Source organism: Cydia strobilella, chromosome 2, assembly GCF_947568885.1.
Source record: "Cydia strobilella chromosome 2, ilCydStro3.1, whole genome shotgun sequence".
Classification (NCBI taxonomy): domain Eukaryota; kingdom Metazoa; phylum Arthropoda; class Insecta; order Lepidoptera; family Tortricidae; genus Cydia; species Cydia strobilella.
The window spans coordinates 19,172,296-19,183,530 of NC_086042.1; positions in this window are offsets into that span (position 1 = coordinate 19,172,296).

Genomic DNA, 11,235 nt, shown 5'->3' on the forward strand with positions numbered 1-11,235 from the left:
ACTTCGTAACTTTGGACTAATTATAGGAGGTGAACATATCAAAAGTCCCGGCCGTAGCATTTGAGCCAGGGGAAGGGGGTTTGACGGTCCCATTTTTTGGTTTTTCACATATCTTGGAAACTTTTCGTATTAGCGACATGATTACTTATACTAACCGAAAGCTGATTAAATTTGCTACAAGTTTAATTTAGTCATGTTTTCGAAATATCCTCTCTTCAAAGTTTATTTGGGGCTGTCATTGGGTACGAAACCCTAAAAAATTTTTTTTTTACTTTGAAATGGTGTCAATGTGATACCATAAATGAATTCAGCACCCCCGATTTATACAAAAACGATACCAAACACGGCCTAGCAGCTTCACTGATGTAGATAATCAAGATAAAATTGAGAGCCTTAAATAAACTTTGAAGAGAGGATATCTCGAAAACTATTCAAGATATCGAAAAACTTGACGTTATTAAACATGTAACAAATTTAATCAGCTTTTGGTTTGTGTAGTCAAAGAGAATATATAGGATAGAGGGGTACTTTCATAGTAAATTTGGTAGTCACACTTAACCCATTCAGGGCCAGCGACCTAGCGTATGGGTCATTCTCAAACAGTTCCGCAGGGCCAGTGACTCACATGTGAGTCATGAATAAATTCTGTTTTAAAAATAAACGAAACGTAATTTGACGTAATAACGTAAGTATCATATAAGCTAACAACCATTTCTATAAGGTATATTAGGACAAAAAATTATAAACACGTTTTTTTAAAAGAAAACAGGGTCTTAAATATTCAAGTTTGGTTTACTATCAATCCAATATAGTATAAATACTGAAATACTGTACTTTTATGTCATAATATTTGGTGATCGTTGTATTGTATCTTACCACTAATAATCATGTTAGGATTCTTGTTTTTCGTTTCAATATAAAACAAGGCGGTTAAAACGTCGCCACTAACTAATAGGTATTGTTTTTATCGTAACAGTGTGTGACAAATATTTACAAATTTTCAAAACATCTTCGTGGTTTCTACGGCAGATTAGAAAGAAGTACTATAATACATTTTAAGTGCTCTATTGTTACTAATATTAAGATAATGGCGTTTACCAAAACAACAATAATGACCGACCAGGTGTAAGCTTATCGGACACACTAGGACAGTGAACAACTAAACAATGCATCCGAGCGGCGGTATTATCTTTCATGTGGTCTCTTAGAGTTCAAGAAGTGATTCACCCCATCCCCCCTATTAGAGATGTATGTTGGAGTAACATGGGAAATATTATTTAGTCACGATTTATTCTCTGGCGACTTGGTCGTGTATTTAAGTACAATGCTCTGTCACGGGGAATGCACTTATTTTTTAGCCATCCTGTATATAAAAATTTTTATATTTAATTATGTGTACAAAACGCGAGGGTTTAAAGTGTTATATTTTTAGTTTTAATCGTGTGTCGATAGATAGCAGTAAATTAACCCATTCATGGCCAAGGACCGCCGAGCGTACACAATACGCCGGGCCACCATACAAACCGTTTTTTGCTAAAACGCATGGCTCAGCTTATGGGTCTCGAGCCTGGCGCGAACGGTAAATAAATCGCCGCTTATGAAGCCGACCAGTTGAACAACATTATGCATCATTTTTACTAACCACCCTTTTTCTGTGCCTATCAAAAAAAAACTAATTATTGCAGTTTGTAGGAATAAACATTTTTACTTTCTACAAGCTTTTAATGTCAGACCAAGCTAAGTTGGCAGCGATGTTGATAGCCCAGCCTGTGCAAGTGTTAAGTTAAACGGCGGTGTTAAGTTAAAAGTGAATATTTTTTGTAATCTCTATTCTGTTTCTGTGTACATCATGACAGGGGTTCCATACTACAGAAGCAAATTCTAAGCGACTTCTGACATAGCTATTATAAAGTAACTTATACGTCAGGGGTCTTCGAAAGGGTTTTGCAACGCGAAGAATAAAGCATAACTGTTTATATGCTTTATTTAGGATATTATCGATATAAAGATTAAAGGTTAATTTTGTATCCATTATTACACCCAGATCACGTATATTATCCCTCCGAGTTAAAGTACTTCCACATAACGTATAATTGTGTAATATGGGCTGTTTTTATCGTGTAAATGTGATTACGGAACATTTGTCATTATTTAAAAAGAGGTTATTTTGAGCGCAGTAATCCTCAAATCTTTTCAGATCGTCTTGCAAATCGAAACAGTCAGTGTGCGTTTTAATAACTCTGTATATTTTGGTATCATCTGCATAAAGAAGGGTTCTAGAGTTGGACAAACACTCCGTAATATAATTTATGTACAGGATGAATAACAACGGTCCCAAATGCGATCCCTGTGGGACGCCAGACGTGGTCTGTTTGAAGACAGATGAAAAACCTCCCAGTACTACAGCTTGTGATCTGTTCTCTACGTATGATTTAACCCACCGGAAAAGGTCACCATGCATACTAAGGTTCCATAGTTTTAATAAGAGCGTATTATAAGTAATTTTTCCCCTCACTAGCTCGGAAAGCCGTCTTTTATCCTTTAAAACAAGCGGGCAAAAACGCATTTTATCCACTAGTGGGGAAAGTAATTTGACCTTGGATGGAGCGTGTTTAAGTAGCTTTTGACAGATAACAAAACGTAAAACGTCATAATAATGGTTCGTTCGATATTAATTATCATTAAATAAATGGTTCGAGAATTTAATAAAAAATACCAAATTTAGTTTTATTAATGATTTTAAGTCATAAACCTTAAATTCCATAAGAAACATTTGTTTTTTTAAATGATGTTGAATGTAATTCTAAATGCACAAGTTGAGTCGATGCAATTTCAAAACGCATCGTCAGAAATATCAACATTGTCAACAAAAAAAATTCCCGACACAACTTCCCGAGTTTTCTGTTATAATATCGTATTATCGTAAAAAAATGAGTGATTCCAGTGATGAAGATGATCTAACGCCTGTGGATGTTGCACTTTCCTCGCTATAGTAAGGGGAAAAGTTTTGTGTTATACACGGGTGCAAATGTATTTTACTTCTCGTGTGTTAAAACACTCGCTACGCTCAGGATTCTATTTTAGAACCACTCGCTTCGCTCGTGGTTCAACTATAGAATCCTTTCGCTTGCTCTTGTTTCAATTCCACACTCGCGGGTAAAATACAACTTTGCACCCTTGTATAACAAATAACTATTATCAAACGCCTATGCGAAATCTGTATACACTGCATCGACCTGATATTGATTGTCCATGGCATGACGTATAACCTCGCTAAAAGACAAAGATTACTTTTGACGCTTCGACCTTTGCTCATCATCATCATCATTTGCTTTTATCATGCTGGTTTGGATTGATATGCCGACGAACGGCATAAGAAAGCTGATCGGTTACAATCTTTTCTAAGATTTTGCCAAATTGACACAATTTAGAAATAGGTCTATAATTTTCGATATTCTGACTGGTATTACCCTTGGGTATCGGTGTTACTGTTATCCAAGCTGTTTTCCAGATTTGTGGAAAGTGTCCTTCATTAATAGATTGCCTGAAAATCCAAGTGATAGGAAATACCCTTGTTTACTAGTTTCACTTAGCTAACTTTGATGATATGAATAATCATTTGTCAAATACAGATTGGAATGCACTTTAAGGGTGGATGCTTGTGTAACAAAATTTTACACCTTATTATATAATTTAATGGATAAACATGTACCCCGTCTTGCTTCAAACACTTCGCGCGCAACCCCGGTATGGCATAGCATAGCAGACCCTTGAAGAAAATATTAAAAGAAAACTCCATAAACTATGGAAATGGTTAAGCAATCCTTTAGATTAAGAAACGTTTAAAATATTAAGAAAAAAAGAGCTGATGCAGTTGAAAAAGATTGTTATAAAAAAACCGGCCAAGTGCGAGTCGGACTCGCCCACCGAGGGTTCCGTACTTTTTAGTATTTGTTGTTATAGCGGCATCAGAAATACATCATCTGTGAAAATGTTAACTGTCTAGCTATCACGGTTCACGAGAGCCTGGTGACAGACAGACGGACAGCGGAGTCGTAGTAATAGGGCGGGACCCTACTTACCTTAACCCTTTGGGTACGGAACCCTAAAAAGTACATCGAATTTAGCGAAAATAGAATCGAATTTTCTTCCAAGTTTTTCTGGAATTTTGTGAAGTCTACAATTTCAAATAAATATACCACAGACTATGTTTTACAAAGGTGTCTCAGTTTCGGACGGGGAAAGTATTTGTAACTTAGTTCAGCGATCATTTTCAATCTGTCTTTGAAATATCTTCCTTACCGTCTCTGGATGTCGATTGTCTAGAACCCCCATTAAAACCGGTTTTTAACATTAATACAATTAATTTAACAAATGAGTTAATTCTTAAATATTTAAAGTTAGTAAATGTAAACAAGGGCGCTGGTCCTGATAGAATACACCCACTATTAATAAGCAAATGGGCGGACACATTAGTACTTCCTATCACTTGGATTTTCAGGCAATCTATTAATGAAGGACACTTTCCACAAATCTGGAAAACAGCTTAGATAACAGTAACACCGTACCCAAGGGACCGTACCAGTCAGAATATCGAAAATTATAGACCTATTTCTAAATTGTGTCAATTTGGCAAAATCTTAGAAAAAATTGTAACCGATCAGCTTTCTTATGCCGTTCGTCGGCATATCAATCCAAACCAGCATGATAAAAGCAAATGATGAGCAAATGATGATGATGATGAGCAAAGGTCGAAGCGTCAAAAGTAATCTTTGTCTTTTAGCGAGGTTATACGTCATGCCATGGACAATAAATATCAGGTCGATGCAATGTATACAGATTTCGCATAGGCGTTTGATAAAATTTCTTATAATACGCTCTTATTAAAACTATGGAACCTTAGTATGCGTGGTGACCTTTTCCGGTGGGTTAAATCATACGTAGAGAACAGATCACAAGCTGTAGTACTGGGAGGTTTTTCATCTGTCTTCAAACAGACCACGTCTGGCGTCCCACAGGGATCGCATTTGGGACCGTTGTTATTCATCCTGTACATAAATTATATTACGGAGTGTTTGTCCAACTCTAGAACCCTTCTTTATGCAGATGATACCAAAATATACAGAGTTATTAAAACGCACACTGACTGTTTCGATTTGCAAGACGATCTGAAAAGATTTGAGGATTACTGCGCTCAAAATAACCTCTTTTTAAATAATGACAAATGTTCCGTAATCACATTTACACGATAAAAACAGCCCATATTACACAATTATACGTTATGTGGAAGTACTTTAACTCGGAGGGATAATATACGTGATCTGGGTGTAATAATGGATACAAAATTAACCTTTAATCTTTATATCGATAATATCCTAAATAAAGCATATAAACAGTTATGCTTTATTCTTCGCGTTGCAAAACCCTTTCGAAGACCCCTGACGTATAAGTTACTTTATAATAGCTATGTCAGAAGTCGCTTAGAATTTGCTTCTGTAGTATGGAACCCCTGTCATGATGTACACAGAAACAGAATAGAGATTACAAAAAATATTCATCTTTATGAACATTTTTGAATTCCGAACAGGTAGAAATTACAAAAGTTACGCTTCCGCCTTAGCCAGATACAAACTTCAATCTCTTTCCTTAAGACGCTCCTGTACCGATTTAGTTTTCTTATTCAAAATTTTCAATAATTTGGTAGATGCCCCTGAACTTTTGCAAAATATAGATTTACGCGTACCCCGCAGAACAGAACGTAGTTGTCGAAATAAAATGTTATTTTGCATCAAAAGCAGCAGAACTAAACATGCGCAGCACTCATACATTAAACGAACATGTAGGTTGTACAATGAAGTGCCAAAACGTGGACATATTTAGCAGCTCATTGAGATTGTTTAAGAAATTAGCTTATTCTTCTTTGAGATAAAAATACCCGATTCTAAATTTAACATTTCATATATCTCGTCACACATGTGGTGCGGCATGAAATAGTAGAAATTGAATAAAATTTAACTAAAAAAAAAAACCGTGCTAAATTGTTGCCATGTTTAAGCATTTTACGTCAAAATGTGACAGTTATGTTATAACACTTATAACGTAGGAAGGGCGTCCTTGATAATTTTCTACAATTTCTTGTCGGACTATATGTACAATATGCATGTCATTGTACATAGTAATAAGTTTTAAGGGGCCCACTGACTATCAGTCCGCCGCCGCCGGACGATATCGGCCTGTCAGTTAGATCAAAAATTTGACAGTCCCGAACAACTGACAGGCCGATATCGTCCGGCGGACTGATAGTCAGTGGGCCCCTTTAGGTCTATTTTATAAGACTGTTTGTTTCTTAATAAATAAATAAATAATTTTTAAGAAAAAAAAACCGACTTCAATGGGGGCCGCTGAAAGTTCACTTATTGTTGATGGTGCACTCTTAGATTCCAGACAATGAAATGAAAAAGACAGCATCTTTTGCCTAATTATGTAGAAAAGGAGGTAAAACCACCCTCTTTTCTAGTAGCATTTCGTTTTTGTAAGGGTCGCAGTTCTAACCTAACCTACTTTTCTGATAGTATTTCGTTTCTGTAAGGGTCACAGCTCTAACCTAACCTACTTTTCTGATAGCAGTTCTGTTCTGTGAGAATCGCAGTTCAAAACCCAACCACCCATCTAACCCACTTATCTAGTAGCATTTCCGGGTCCGGGTCTTGGTCCGGATCGGAGTCCGGGTCCGTGTCCGGCTGTTCGGGTCAGAGTTCGGTCCGGGTCCGCGTCCGAGTTGGGGTCCATGTTCAGACCCGGGTCCGGGTCCGAGTCCGGGTCTAAGTTTAGGTCTGGGTCCATAAGGAAGAGAACAAATCGCCAAACGTGAACTATGTGTCATTGAAGAGTTCCATTCTGATCATTATCAGCAGTTTTCACTTCATCAAATGTCACTTTTTTAAATGTAAATGCTGGATTTGTTGATGAAAATACAAAAATCACTATATGTATGCCTTTCACATTTGAGGAGTTCCCTCGGTTCCTCGTGGGTCTCATCATCAGAACTCGAGCTTGACAAAAATATGTCTTAAAAACTTGCTTAACAAACATAAAGAAGAGGACAAATCGCCAAACGTAAACTATGCGTCATTAAAGAGTTCCATTCTGATCATCATCAGCAGTTCCACTTCATCAAATGTCACTTTTTAAAATGGAAGTGCTGGATTTGTTTATAAAAATACAAAAATCACTATATGTATGCCTTTCACATTTGAGCAGTTCCCTCGATTCCTCATGGATCCCATCATCAGAACTTGAGCTTGACAAAAATGTTTCTTGAAAACCTAACTTGCTTAACAAACATAACGAAGAGGACAAATCGCCAAACGTGAACTATGCGTAATTGAAGAGTTCCGTTCTGATCATCATCAGCAGTTCCACTTCATCAAATGTCACTTTTTTAAATGTAATTGCTTGATTTGTTGATAAAAATACTACAATCACTATATGTATGCCTTTAACATTTGAGGAGTTCCCTCGATTCCTCATGGATCCCATCATCAGAACTGCTTTTTGATAAAAACGGGACCAATCTGTATGTATATACTTACAATCAAAAAAAGAATTTTCAAAATCGGTCCAGAAATGACGGAGTTATGGAGTAACAAACATAAAAAAAAAAAACAACCGAATTGAGAACCTCCTCCTTTGGATCTTGAAGTCGGTTAAAAACCCGTTGCCAGGGAGGTTTTGGGATTATACTGAGCAACTTTTACTATCGCCAAAGATAAGATATAACTCTAACTGGATACAGTCTAAGGAAAAGACGTGCCTCGAAAATCAAGAAAATGTGATTCTCGATTAGATGGCGCCACTACCTTTGGCCTACTCTCGTAGAGATGGCGTTGACGGTTTCATAATCATAATATATTTATTGTGACTATAGGTAAAAAAAAAGGTGTTACATTTTATGGGTAAGTACTAAAACCATAGCCTACCATCTTAATGGCGTACAATATTTCTTACTTAAAGCTAAAAATAATATTTAATGTCAAAAGATAACATAATTAGTACCTATATTAACATAATTATATTTGGCTAAGCATAATAAATTATAACTAAGACTAATTGACAATCAGTTTAAAGTAGACATTTTTTATATGTATAATAGTATTTAATTATAAGCACCCTTTATTATTTAAAAAGTCATTAACTGTGTAAAACCTTCTATGCAGTAACCATTCATTTATTTTGCTTTTAAATTTGCAAACTAGCCAATTTATGATTGTTTCGAAAATTTCTATTATACCTGGCTACTTTTTCAAACAGTTGTAGGTGTTTTTTAACAAACATCGCCACCTCTTTAATATAAAGACATGGTAGCGATAATATCTTATATCTAACAATGGCCTGCAAGAGTCACGTTGGGATGCACGATACAGAGCCCTAACACATTGTTTTTGAGCTTTGAATGCCTTAAGCCAGTCCGTGGAATTCCTAAAATAATGCCATAGCAAAGCAACGACTGAACGTATCCAAAATACGCAAGAATTCCCGCTTTTTCTGATGTGCTATGTACAACTCTACGAAGAGGATATATAAATCTAGAAAGCTTCGCACACAGATCCTCTATATGTAATTTCCAATTGCAATTGTTGTCGATTATGTATTTCGTTTTTTATTAACAATTTTAACGCATATCAGTGTAAGAACATGGGTCAAAATCATATAAAAATAATTAATATAATAAATGCAAATAAAAAAAGTCATTTATTCGTATATAAATAAACTTTTTATTATTTTTAGTTTTAATCGTGTGTCGATAGATGGCAGTGAACTTACTGTGGTTACAAAATTTACTATGACAGTACCGCTCTATCCTAATATATCCTCTTTGCTATCGCGATATCGGGGTTGTTCCCATAGTAAAAGTTGCTCAGTATAATCCCTAAACCTCCCTGGCAACGGGAATGCACTTATTTTTTAGCCACCGTGTATATATGGATGTTTTTATTATTTGAGTATGATTTTGACCCCATGTTCTTTCAATAACAAAAGGTACCCTCAACGCTATCTAAACGAGAATAGGCCAAAGGTTGGTATTGGTGGTAGCGCGATCTGTGCGAGAAACAAATTTTCTTGATTTCCGAGGCATGTTTTTTCCTTAGACTATTCATCTTATACGGAGTTATAATAATAATAAATTTTAATAATAAATTTTATTTATTTCAAGTAACATGACTCATAAAATTTGTTAGTTTACAATATTAATTCTTATCCCTAATGTTAGTACATAATTAATAAGTTACACAAAATATGGGCTGCAAGAAACATGCATCTCACAGCAGTGCCTCAAGTATGGACAGTCAAACCTGTCCGCAATAGAGCGCAGGATGGGGTTGGGGCTGGCCCGCACCCGGCGCACCAGGGATGAGCATCGCTTGCGTATGGTCGCGTAAAAGCAATCCATACGCGCCATCGCAAACATCCCAGATGCGCTACAGAAGCGGGGTAGCCCCACCAGCACCCGGAACGCGTTGTTATATTGGACCCGGAGAGCTCCATAGGCTCTCTGCGTATAGCACACCCATAAGCGGCACGTGTACAAAGATGTACAATAGGCTCTAAACAATGTAACTTTAACTGCTTTTGTACAGCGCGCAAACTTACGTGCGATCATGTTAGCCCTCACAGATAGGGCCCTCCGTTCCCGCTCTATATCCATATTATCCTTCATATCAGATGAAACAATATGGCCTAAGTATTTGAAACCATTCACCCTCTCCAGTGGTGTGCCATTTAATTGTATTGGAGGTACCTCCCCTATCCTGTATCCTCTCGGCTCAAACACCATGTATTGGGTTTTGGTAACATTATACCTAAGGCCATGCGCAGTCGCATAGTTCTCACATACGAGAAGTAATTTACGTAGTCCGCAAGCCGACGCGCTGAGCAAAACCATGTCGTCTGCATAGCTTATATTATTAACACACACTGAGTCAATATGGCAGCCGACATACATTCCGCTCAGCGCCTCGAGCAGCCCATTTATATACAGGTTAAAGAGTGTGGGCGAGGACAACCCTCCCTGCCTCACTCCACACTCCAACCTATATGGACTCGAAAGAGTACCTGACCACCTAACGCAGTTGACCTGGTTTCCATACCAGTACCTTAGAATACGAACTGTTTCGGGTGGTATATTCGTCGCTCCTAATTTTTCCCACAAGATATTGTAGGAAACCAGGTCAAACGCCCCAGATAGATCTAAAAAGCAAGCGTAAACCGGGGTTCTCCTATCTACATAGTACCTGACAGTATGCTTAAGGCACAGTATGGCGCTTTCAGTGGATAACCCGGGTCGAAAACCAAACTGGTTATGATTAATACACACATACCTATTTAACTGCACATTAAGGACACTGTCAAGAACTTTCGCCACTATAGTCGCAAGAGAGATGGGTCTATAGTTGCTAGAGTCCGACATATCTCCTGTTTTACTCTTGACTACAGGTATAACAATTGTTTTCATTAAGTCCTCAGGCAAATAACAATGTCTAACACATAGTGTATAGAACATTGCTAGCACCCTTGAGATGTGAGGCCCCGCATTCTGAAGATGCTCAATGCTGAGACCATCGTGCCCGGGTGACTTACCTCTCGACATAGAACGTATAGTAGAGGTTATTTGCTTAGCCGTGTATCCAGGCTCCACCAGGTCATTTTTGCTCTCAGTTATATAGGTATTTGGTATAGTAGTCATGTAAAGACTGGCCTTACGACTCTTACGAGCACTACAAATGGAGCCGATACATTGGAGTCAAAACGTCGTGTCAATTGCGCAGTGGAAAGGCGTCACCATGGTGTAAACAAAGTATAAGCGTATGCATACAATTCCGACCGAACACAGACGTCTTTCCACTGCGCAATCGCCACACGACTGAGCGGTGAGCGCGCTGGTGTAACAGAAAAGTACTGTTTGTTGCATCACTATTAGGGATTTGCCACACTGGATGCGTTCTGCGGGCAGCGGTCAGGTCAAACTTCAACTTCAAAGGTTGCTGTCAATGTTGTTCATACATAATTCGGGTTTGACCTGACCACTGACCGCAGAACGCATCCAGTGTGGCAAATCCTTTACATACCTTGGTCACGTAAATTCCATTTTCGATAACCAGTAGGTAATGTAAAAGAGATTTTAGTAAATAACATTCAACTAAGTAAAACTGGAAGTTAAAAAAAGACTAAAATAGG